At 50.8% G+C, this 11,393-nt stretch overlaps 1 protein-coding gene across 1 annotated transcript in view; it reads right to left on the reverse strand.

Annotated features, from left to right (window-relative positions):
- The window catches only part of sema6ba (sema domain, transmembrane domain (TM), and cytoplasmic domain, (semaphorin) 6Ba), a 108,802-nt gene that overhangs the window by 7,449 nt on the left and 89,960 nt on the right, over positions 1-11,393 (reverse strand). The gene's annotated exons all lie outside the window — the stretch shown is intronic.

Below are 11,393 nucleotides of genomic sequence, written 5' to 3' on the forward strand. Positions count from 1 at the left end.
TCCACTTCATAAGATGCCACAAGCTAAAGAAAGTTCAGAAACTAGTCTAGTCTGTCATCACAGCCCTTAGGCTGCTGTGCCGTCCTCAGTCCTCCCCATTTTTAAGAGCGACGGTTACAGTGGTGATGCTGCTGTTTTTGTTTCATTTTTGGGAGAGACACCACAGTTCACTGCTCATTACACGGTGCTAAATTGCCTTGCTCTTCAATTATGACCACTCTTCTCATTACCCTCCTCATCATTTTCTAATTTTCCACCCAAGTGGATGAGTTTCTGCTTTTTGCTTCTTTTACTTGGAGAAACCACGCACCCTTTTGACAGCTTTTGAGAGTCTTGCTGTGTTCAAAAAAAAAAAAGGAAAGAAAAGAAAAATAACGGCTGCGTGGCAAATATATTCACACACAACCAGGCTTCCCACAGAACCCCAGCAAGAAGGACTTGCTAAGAAGCATTACCCTAGATTTCTTCTTTAGGCCTACTGTAAACGTGTTCCTATGCCTACTTTATAATGAATCATTTTAATCCACGCCGTTATTTCATTTCTGAAATAATAGGCTATAATTTGGCTGAAGAAAAAAACGTATTACTTCTTTCAGGTACAGCTGTGGAATGACGGTATCATTATAAAGACGACACATTTAAAAGATATTGCAGTAGGCCTACATTCCGTTCGTTTAATGTGCTCTCCCTCTCTCTCCGCAGTCTTTCTGTTATTCTTCTTTCACCAAAACTAAGTATGATTGGTTGAAGGACATTTTTATTTCAACAGTTTCCTGAAACTGCACTATGTTAGAGAAACACGTTGAACTTGAATGATTCTGTAGCCTCTCTGTCTGCTGTGTCTGTCGCGCCGATCTCTTGTAAACAGTGACAGTGAAATATCTCACAAATGAAATACACCCAATATATATATATATAATAAACGCTGAAAACATTTTCCTGTCCTTTAAATTTCTCGCGCTTCCACGGCGGCGTCGAGCCCTGTGGGGAAGAGATAGCTTCCTCGTTGCGGCCGTTTAAATGCCGAGGCTGAACAAGTCCGCTGCGTTTGTCTGCGCTTTTTAAAATTATTTTTTTTACGATGTTTGTTTCTTTTATATCCATAGTTGTTACGTCGGGGCATAAAACAAACCCCATTTTATTGCGCTTGTTTGCGCCGTGTCGTTTGACTTCACTTTTGGAATCTGTACACACGGATGACCTCACCGATTTAAGTTATACATTTGCCAACCGGGCCGCTTTGATCAGACTCCATTAAAGAATAGACCCAACCGGCGATATTGTTTGCATATGGCTTTATTTAATTCCGCTAAATGTTGTGACACAGAACCAAGGCCTTTTCCCACAAAACATCTGTCAGTTTGCATTTGGGGCTTTAAAAACGGACCCGATTTACTCCAGGGTGATGAAAGCATTGTGATGATCGTTTACACAGTTACGATGCTGCAGCTGGTGTTGTTGGCAAAGCAACAGCAATTTGCTGTTTAAATGGAAAATTAGTTGTTTTCAATGGCAATTATTCTCACGGCTCCATCATCAAAATGCAATTTTTCACCGGGCAAACTGTCACGATCCATTACAGACAATGATGTCCCCGACACCACTCCAGCTGTAGCCACGGCAACTTCTTATTGTTCCGTGGTGTTGCCCCGGAAACGAGGATTCCTGTTGAATCCACCAGAAACCTTGCAGACTCACAGAAAAAGACCCTCAGACCTGCTCCCCGTAACTGAGCAATGTTGTCGTCTGAGCAACCTTGCTAGGTGAGCTGCGCAGTTCAGGCGCGGTCGCTGCGTCGCACGAGGGCGCTCCATGCGCAGGTGCCGCAGGCAGAGTCCAACCAATCAATGCAATGATGCAACACGAAGCAATAACAACAAAATACCGCAACAAAAAAAGAAGCAAAAACAAGGTAATAAATGCCTGGATTACGTTCAGCGTGAGTAAGCTTTCGCAGGTGGAGTCTGGTTTTGAGAGCAGAATTTCTGCCAATGTCTGTTGTTTTATGGGCTGTGTTTACATAGATCATATAAGAGTAGAGGAATGGCGATTAGCTCACTTGGACACAGCTGTAGCGCACCTGAGCTGTGCTGGGGTCTGGAGCCAGGCCCAAGAGCACAGATCCAAACCTGCACAGAAAATGAATTCTTAAGTCGAAACTGAACGTCAGGAAGGGGACACCGTGGCTGTATGGGTCGGGAAACTGGAGTTGGTCCCATAGGGGTTGGGGGGTTCGAATCCCTTGCAGGGTGCCCCAACTGTGCCATCGAATGTTGTGCCCTCTTTGAAAATACAGCCTCACTCCAAATCTCCTTAACCCTTTGAAGTACAGGTTCTTTGGAATGCTTTTTAAAAATTCTAAAAAAGTCCGTGTTCTAGAACTCCGTTGCTTTCAGTTACCGGCAGCGATTGTTGCATCAGCGTTGGAATGTTCAGTTAAGAACATTTCTAACTACATATTTGCGATCTGACACCCTAAGGGTTAATTGTGGCGCAGTCACATTAGAGGGTTTAACAGAATGGGTGGTCACAAGTGTACGAGCCACCTCCATGACCTCAGAATCGCTCAGCGCGTGCGTGCGGTCCAGTCTCTGTGTCACAGCTACCTCTAGAGCCCATTGAATAGCCTACCCACAATGCCTCTGCGTGGGTTTCTGCTAGCCAGCGCCTAGCACACGCTGGCAAAAGAGGATTGCAAAGCGTGCTGCCGCTATGCCGTTCGCTCGGCAGGCTAAGCTAGCCGAGCCGGGTCTTGTTGTGCTGGAGGAGCGCTCTGCTAGCCCGGCTGGTACGGGGCCAGTTGCTGGCCAGTTACCCACTGCACCGCTGCCTCGTTTCGCTTTCACGAATCACCCCAACGACACACAGACGCGACGGCGAGGCAGCTGCAGCGGCGGCACAGGTGGCGACGGCGGCCGTTAAAAAAGAACCAACGCATCATTCTATTGCCGTGGAAACGCCGACCGCAGCCTCAATGGGCGAACCGTTAAAGAGACTTGAGTGATAGAGAGAAATAAAAGCTAAAACAGAGAGAGAGAGAGAGAGAGAGAGATAGACCCAGTCTGTCAGTGTCCCATTGCTATTCCGATGTAAATATATATTCAGGCAGAGGAAAGACAGGTGATTTTTAGGGCCCCCTGCGGCTCTCCCCTGCTCGCTCGTTTAAGGGGAACTACGCTGGACGGCAGCCCGAAACTGGGACTGTGCCGCGGGCGGGGCTGCGGCTCCACCACGCTGACCAGACCCCGGCAGGGCCCGGCGTGATGCCCGTGCGCATGGCATATAACCCTTTAAATGTGTGTGAGATCACAAATGTGTGATTGGAATGCTCTTAAATGGCTTCAATCACAATGGAGCGACAGAGTTCTAGAACACCGACTTAGAATTCTGAAGAAAAAAAAACATTCTGAAAAAAACCTATTCTTCAAAGGGTTAAAAGTCAAGGTGAGGGGAAGATGTCCCCACAATCCTTTTTTTTTTTTGGGGGGGGGGGGGGGTTGGTTGTGGTGAGGGGGGTCCCAAGGCTACCTGGACACCTTTCATTCCCTTTCTTAGATGTAATCTTACCTTCCTATTTCTTCTCTCCGTCTCTCCTTTGTCTCGTATCCCTCTCTATCTCTTTTTACCTCTAATCTCTCTCTTTCTGACCCTGAGATCTCTCCCTTCCTGCTCCCTGGTTTCCATCTCTGTCCCTCCCACCTCCTCCCTCTCTGCTGTCTCTCTCCCTCTCCTCCTCCCCCTCCTCCCTCCTCTCTCTGGCTGTCTCTCTCTCTCCCCCCTCTCTCCTGTTTCTCACACACTACCTCTCAGATGACTCCGGTAATGAAATCCTATTAAAGCAACGGGCGTTGTTGTTTAAGATTCTCTCTTCATTAAAAAAAAAACACTGTGGACATATGGATCTGCTTTTGCCGGTGATCGCGGCACTGGCAGGCACGCGGTGTTTCGGCGGGATGAACCCGACTGCCTCAGAGCCGCCGCCGGCAGCGGGGGGGGGGGGGGGGAGGGAGGGGGGAGGCGAGCAGCGTCGGTGGAAGTGCGTGGTAATTAGCCGCGCCGGGGGCTAGCGCTGCAGCAGGGAGTCCGCACTGCAGTGGTCGTACCTGCCGTTGTTACCCAACATAAAAAAACCACGCGCACGTGCACCCACACATGCACACACACACATGGTGCAGTGTACGCTGATCTTTACAGCCTCCCGGTGTGCCTGTTTGTGTATGAAGGAGGTGTGTGCGCAACTCCGAGAATCGCTAAACACGTGCACAGTCATGTATAATTACATAGTCGTGGTATATTTAAAGGTGTGTACGTGTATTGGCGCTTATATGTTTACAATGCCCATTTGTGTATATACCAAATGTATGTGATTATGTGTATGCACACATTCATGTGTGCGTATGTGTATGTCTGGGTACTTGCATATGTCTGTGTGTGTGTGCATACATGTATGCATATGCGTGTGTGTGTACATGTGTGTGTGCAAATATGTATTATGTATGTGGGTGCGCATGCACGTGTGCATGTGCACGTATATGTGTGTTCACGCATGCTTATGTGTGCGCATATATGTGTGTGTCTGCCCATGTGTGTGTGTGTGTGCGTGTGTGTCTGCCCGTGTGTGTATGTGTGTGTGTGTGTGTGCGTGTGTGTCTGCCCGTGTGTGTATGTGTGTGTGTGTGCGTGTGTGTCTGCCCGTGTGTGTGTGTGTGCGCACGCGTGCGTGTGCGTGCGTGTGTGTCTGCCCTTGTGTGTGCGTGTGTGTCTGCCCGTGTGTGTGCGTGTGTGTCTGCCCGTGTGTGTGCGTGTGTGTCTGCCCGTGTGTGTGTGTGTGTGTGTGTGTGTGTGTTGAAGGGATCACTCCCCTGTCTGTGCTCATGGTTCAGTGGTTCTCCTCATTATCTTGACTTGGGTTCTGGCTCCCTGTGCTGAAGCAATGTCTCTGCTCCCCTGATTCTCATCTCTCTCCCTGTCTGTCTGTTTCCCTCTGTCTGTCTGTCTGCCTGTTTCCCTCTCTCTGTCTGTCTGTCTGATTCTCTCTCTCTGTCTGTCTATTTCCCTCTGTCTGTCTGTCTGTCTGTCTGTTTCCCTCTCTCTGTCTGTCTGTCTGATTCTCTCTCTCTGTCTGTCTATTTCCCTCTCTCCCTCTGTCTGTCTGTTTTGCCCTCTCTCTCTGTCCATTTCCCTCTCTCTGTCTGTCTGTCTGTCTGTCTGTTTCACTCTTTCTCTTTCTCTCTCTTTCTGTCTGCAGCCCCCCCCCATCTCTCTCTCAGCAGGCTTTGCCCTGAGTGCATAAGATTTACCCACCAGGCACAGGAAGGAATAAAATTCCAGGTCCTGCATCACACTGAGAAACGGCAGGGCGGAATAATTCACCTCCCAGAAATCCACACCGCAACACGCAGATCTCTCGCGCAAAAAATAACCTGGTGCAATGTGTTAGAACGGTTTCATATTGAATTATCGTTATCGTCGTTGCCGGAATTTCGTAGAAGTTGCCGAAGGGCGCAGACTGCATCGATTAAGGAGGGGAGGGGTCGATGCGGAGGAGGGAGCGGAACACGCGTACACGCGCATCGCTAGCGGAGCTGAAACCCGCCAATCGACGCGCAGCGCCCATCGGCGTCCGACGCGGTGAAGCGGATAACGAGGCGGTAAGGCTGCAGGTAACGAGCCGGGACACGGTTACCGGGGTCCGCTTACATTCCGCGTACGTTCGTCCGTTCGCACGCGCGATTCTCGAGCCGGACCCTCTCCAAAAAAAGAGCCGCCGTTTTCCCGCCACCAGCACCGCCGCCACCGCCGCGTTTTTTGTTTTTTTATTTTTTTTTTCTCCACGGTCACGTCGACCGCGTCCACCCCCAGCGGCCGGAGATAAGACACGGCCGCAGCTTTATCTCCGAAGGCTTTTTTTTTCGGCGACATCAAATTCCGTATAATTCAACAGCTGGAAGGGGGACCACTTTCGGGAGATTTCGCGCGCGGAATAAATTGCTTTTCCGCGAAAAAGAAAAAAAAGGAAGAAAAAAAAGAAATATATTTTTTTATTCTTTTTTTTTTTTTTTTTCCTCGCGCTTCTTCTCCAGAGGTGTCAGCGGCGGCGAGCGGCCGGGGCAGCCGCGTACGTTCCCCCCCCCCGCCGAGGGCGTGCAAGATCCAGATAATGAACACCGGGAGAGAGAGAGAGGGAGAGAGGGAGAGAGAGGGAGAGAGGGAGAGAGGGAGAGAGAGAGAGAGAGAGGAGGGGGGATGGAGGGAGAGAGAGAGAGAGGAGAGAGGGAGAGAGGGAAAATGTCACGGACCTCACGCTCGGCGTGTTATTAGCTTAATGATCCATTCCAGGATCCGGGGAAGAAGAAGAAGAAGAAGAAGGAGCTCCTCGCTCCTAAATCAGGCACCACGTGATCCGTCTCACATTCTCCTGCACATAAAATCCATCATGGCCGTCGGCCAGAAAATGTGCATGTATCCACGCAGCCGCAGCGTAGTCTGAAATACTAACGCAGTTGGGCCTGCGTAGAGGGAGGCGGGCATTCACAACTGGGCGTGACGGCTCAGCCAAGAGAGACGGGCGAGCTGGGATACGACTGTATGGCGACTGTGTGGGCCTGCCCTGGCCCACCCGTGCCTACGCCAGCGCTGTGCGGCGTGATGAATATTAATTCAGCTGACACGCATGGATTAGCGGCTGAAGCAGGGCAAGAACGGTTGTCAGGGAAACTGAGGAGGGTTGCTGGTTCGAGTCTAAAGGACTGGGGGCTTCTCTGCTGTTGCACCGACAAACAAGCGACATAGCCTGAGTTTCTCTAGTACGCACCCCAACAGTATACGTGAAAAACAGTGTTTAAAAAAAGAGAACAGGAACTCCCCCCTCCAAAAAAAAACAAAACAAAATCCAATCCAAAAAGCCCTTGCATCCCACTATGCACCACCCACCCCACCCATGCTTGAGGCTCGATTACCTGGAAGGTATTCAACACCATCCATTACCCGCTTACTGTGTCCCCCAACACACAGAGGCCCGCCTCAAATAATTTAAGGAGAACTGAGGAGAGTCCTCCAGGGAACTGTGTTCCTCTTCTCCCGGCATTCCGAGTGAACGTTCCGCAGACTCCGGTCACGCTCCATCGTTCCTCCTTAACAAGCCTGCCGGGACCTGCCCCCCCCCTTCTCCCCACCCCACCCCCATGTTCCCTCAAAATGAGGATCGAGCAGAGACAATCTGTGTCACGTTCTCTCTGACCGGATTGTCCTCCTCCTCTCTCTCTCTCTCTCTCTCTCTATCTCTCTATCTGTCTGTCTGTATCTCTCTCTGTAGTCAGGGAGTACGTGATGGGAATGGGGGTGAGGGCATATTCCCTCTGGGGGCGGGGTGGCGGGGGGGGGGGCGTCTTGGGCGATGACATGAGAAATGACTGTGACAGCTTTAACAGGCAGGGGAGACAGCTCTGCAACGACTTGCAAAGATGGCTTCCGTTGCACTACTCCTAGTGTAGTAATAATGGTTAGGGAACTAGACTTGGTTTGATTCCCGGTTAGGACACTGCCATTGTACCCTTCAGCCAGGTGCTTAACCTTAATTGCTTCGGTAAACATCCAGCTGTTTAAATGGGTTCCATCTTAAACAAATGCAAAAAGCTGTGTAATTCGCTCTGTATTTCAGCATCTGCTAAATTCCAGTACAACACCTCCACAGAGCAGCAACAGCCCTCTGTGGGCGGGGGGGGGGCACCTGCCGAAACGAACGGTTTCATTTTCTTATTCCTTACCCCCGCCCCGCCCCGCCCCGCCCCGTCCCTGAGGGATGTCACCAAACCTCGAGACGCCTCTTCCTGGCGGTCGGTTTGACTTGCGATTCGCAATGCCACGGATCTTCCAGTCAAATCACGCATGCTTAAAATTATTTTTTACCCCCGCTCAAAATCCTCCACTCTCTAATTGCTCCCATCTGTGGCCCCCCCTCCCTCTCCCCCCTCCCCTCGAAGCAGCACGTTATGTCATTACGCTCAAGTGCTTTCACAGCAGCGTCGACAGAATGTGCTACAAGCGATTGAGTAAACCGCGGACTCTGACCCCCCCCCAAAACCCCCCATATCTGTTCACGCAGCTGGAAAGCCAGGGAGGCCGTTTCTTGATGAGGCGAATTTGAAATCTGTCGGCGGTGTGAAATCTCCTCTGAGGTGCCAGCAACAGCAAGCTCTGCTTTGAAGGGAAGTTGGCTTTGTCGACAAGCTCATTCTGAAAAGAAAAGGTTTTTTTTCTTCTTCTTCAAAAATACACCTGAGCTTAACACCCTCTAAAATGAGAGTCCTGTCTTTTATTTTTTTCCGCAAAAATGGACTGTGTCCAATGGTGGTACTGGACCAAAGCTATTCTCTGAACGCTTTTGCTGTAACATTACGCCATTGATTTGTGTATCAGACAGATCTGGGGCTTCCCTTATGTTTGCGCCAGCTGGGTAACCTTGGTAACCCTAACTTCCTGTCAAGTGGAGTCATGGGAACGGAAGGATACTGGGTGGATGTGTACATCTTGGAAGGCATGTGCCCTCTTCCAAGTTGACACAGGATGTTGCTGTGAGGGTGGCCTGGCGTGCAGTGAGTAGCGCTCACGGCACAAAGGTTCCGAGTTTGAATCTCGACTGTGTGGTGTTTGCGTGTTCTCCCTGTGTCCGCGTGGGTTTCCTCCAGGTACAGGTACGGTTTCCTCACACGGTCCAAGGATATGCGGCTCAGGTCAACCTGAGAGTCTAACCTGTCCTTGGGATATAAATGTGTGGTTGAACGGTGTGTGTGGGGCCTGCGATGGACTGGCAACCTGTCCAGGGTTTAATCCTGCCTTTCACCCCCCTGCGCCCCCCCTGTGACCCTGACCAGGGGAAAGTGGCTTATAGAACTGATGGATGTATCGACGTCGCAGTGACGGGAATGGGCCTTCGGTTTTGACGGGGAATTCCAAAATGCGGGAAGAAAGAATTTTTTAAAAGAGCCACAGACCTGAATATTCAAAATTTTTCAGTGCAGGTGGGCACTTTACAAAGGGTGGGCTGGTATTTTATTATTTAGAAGGGGGAGTGTCTAAGTTTGGCACGCGGCTCACCACGACAAGCTGAGAAACCAGCGCTTCGTCGAGTCGGCTAGGAGCCTCTCACGATTGTCTGGAGTCTCCCACCCACAGAGCTGGCTCCATCTCTGGGCCCGGGGGGGGGGGGCGGGAGTTTGGAGAGGGGGGTTTAAAAGCCCAATCACGGAAGCACTTTTCCAGACCAGCCCCTGACTGGGGGGGTTTGAAAGCAGAACAAAGAGCGGGGCGGCAACACCAGCTGTGAGCAGGTGCGGCGGGCTTTGGCGAGGCCTGCTGTTAATGACATTCTGCTCTTTCTGCTGCACCCCCCCCCCCCCCAAACTGCACCACTCCACCCCCGCCCCCCACCGCCCACTACCCCGCTAAAGAGGCCTCCTAACGCCTCTAACTGACAGCCCGGGGGCCGGGTTGGGAAATTCCACGTCGTTCCGCTCTTCGCTTCTCGCCGAGTTACACACAACCGATGCCGACGTTCCCAGAGTTCCCGGCGGACGGAGCGCACCTGCCGGGCCTCGGACTCGGCTGCGAATCACAGAGAGAGAGGGAGAGAGAACCAGGCTCCGGGAGAACGGCGGACCTGCGAAAGCTACGCCGTAACCCCGAAAGCTCGCCCCAACGGATTCTGCGCTACATTCTGAGGCTACAGCGCAGTTAGCCGTTCGGGTGTCACTGAGTCACACTCAGACTCGGGTAGCATGCTTAGCGGTTAGCGCTTCCTTAAGTCATGCTCTGAGGTTCGCAGCGTTAGCAGACAGCGGTTAGCATGTAACTGACTCACACTCAGACTCGGATAGCATGGTTAGCGGTTAGCGTTTCCTTAAGCCACACTCTGAGGTTCGCAGAGCTAGCGGTTAGCGCTTCATTGAGTCGCACTCCAGAGTTTGACGGAAGCTAATGTTTCGGTGGCTCACGCTCGGAGGTTGCCAGGATACCTGACTCCCGGAATACAGACCTCGGCTTTGATCAAGACTAATTCAACCAAGAGGATGCCGTTGAAAATGAATGAATTGAAATCACGGTGAAGCTCTCCTGGCCTGGGTGAGCTCCAGGCATAATTAAAATCCAAGGCATCAACAACTTAGTCCTGGCGGGTGCTGCATTATTGATCTTTTTAGCGGAAGTGCCCTTGTGTCTGCGTGACTTACTGAACTCACGCTTTTATACAGTACGGATTAATACAGCTGGCTGTCTACCAAGGCAACTCAGGGCCTGTGCGGCCTTGCACAAAAAAAATTTCTTATAGGACACTGCCGCCCTAGTGGTGTGGAGGACCCCTGCTCATGATAGGGCCACTGCCGGGCACTGGGAGAGACACACGAGGGGAAATTAATCAATCAATCAATCAATTAATCAATCAATCAATCAGTCATCAATCAATCAATCAATCAATCAATCAGTCAATCAATCAATCAATCAATCAATCCATCAATCAATCAATCAATCAATAAATTAATCAATCAATCATCAATCCAATTAATGTCTATTTTTCCTTTTACATCACACTGCATTTGATCATGGATATTTTCCAGAAAAGGAAAATAAGCCAATGTTGAGCCAAATGGGAGAAATGATGAACCCACACTAAAGCTGAGCAGGCAGCTACTCCATAACCGCCAGCTGGCGGTCGGGACTTTGACTTTGTTTCACAAGGACAGAGGGGCTTCGCCTAGGGGCAAGTTCTACTGCAGGGCATTCTGTCTCACCGGGGAGTTTGCCATGTTGCCATTGGCCGAATGGCATGCGGTAACAGTCACAGTCAAGACGCTGCACCTGAGATGCCGTGACTTCCTCTTCCTGTTTCCCTTCTCTCTCTCGTTCTCTCTCGGTGTTGATGGGAGGTGGACACGCCCAGTCGAGTGCTAATCTCACCGACGCGGGGGAAAAGTCAGGAGAGACGGGACGCGATGGCGACACTCGTGACACTCGCGCGGAAAGGCTTCCTCGGCAAAACGTCCTTCCGGCGGTATCCCGCACGACTCTCTGCCACTCGCGAGGTCGTCGTGATGAAAATTCAATTTGCTTGTGACGTAAAAACATCACCGGTTCATATTAGCGTTGAATAACACGCCTTCTTCGCTGCGAGCTTTTATCATTTGAAAGCTTCATTCAGCGAACCGGCCTGTCTGTCTGTCTGTCTGCCGACTGCTCCGATATTGCTGAACGTATCCGAGCTATTGTGATTGGGGCCCAGACGAAACCGCGTGACTCATGCTATAATCTAGGAAGCGTTTACGATGCTGTTGCCCTGCCGACCCCCCCCCCCACTAATGAGTCATGGTATCCCAATGAGGAAGACAGGCCTACACACTGGA

Source organism: Anguilla rostrata, chromosome 3 (assembly GCF_018555375.3).
Source record: "Anguilla rostrata isolate EN2019 chromosome 3, ASM1855537v3, whole genome shotgun sequence".
In the NCBI taxonomy this organism is placed as follows: Eukaryota; Metazoa; Chordata; class Actinopteri; order Anguilliformes; family Anguillidae; genus Anguilla; species Anguilla rostrata.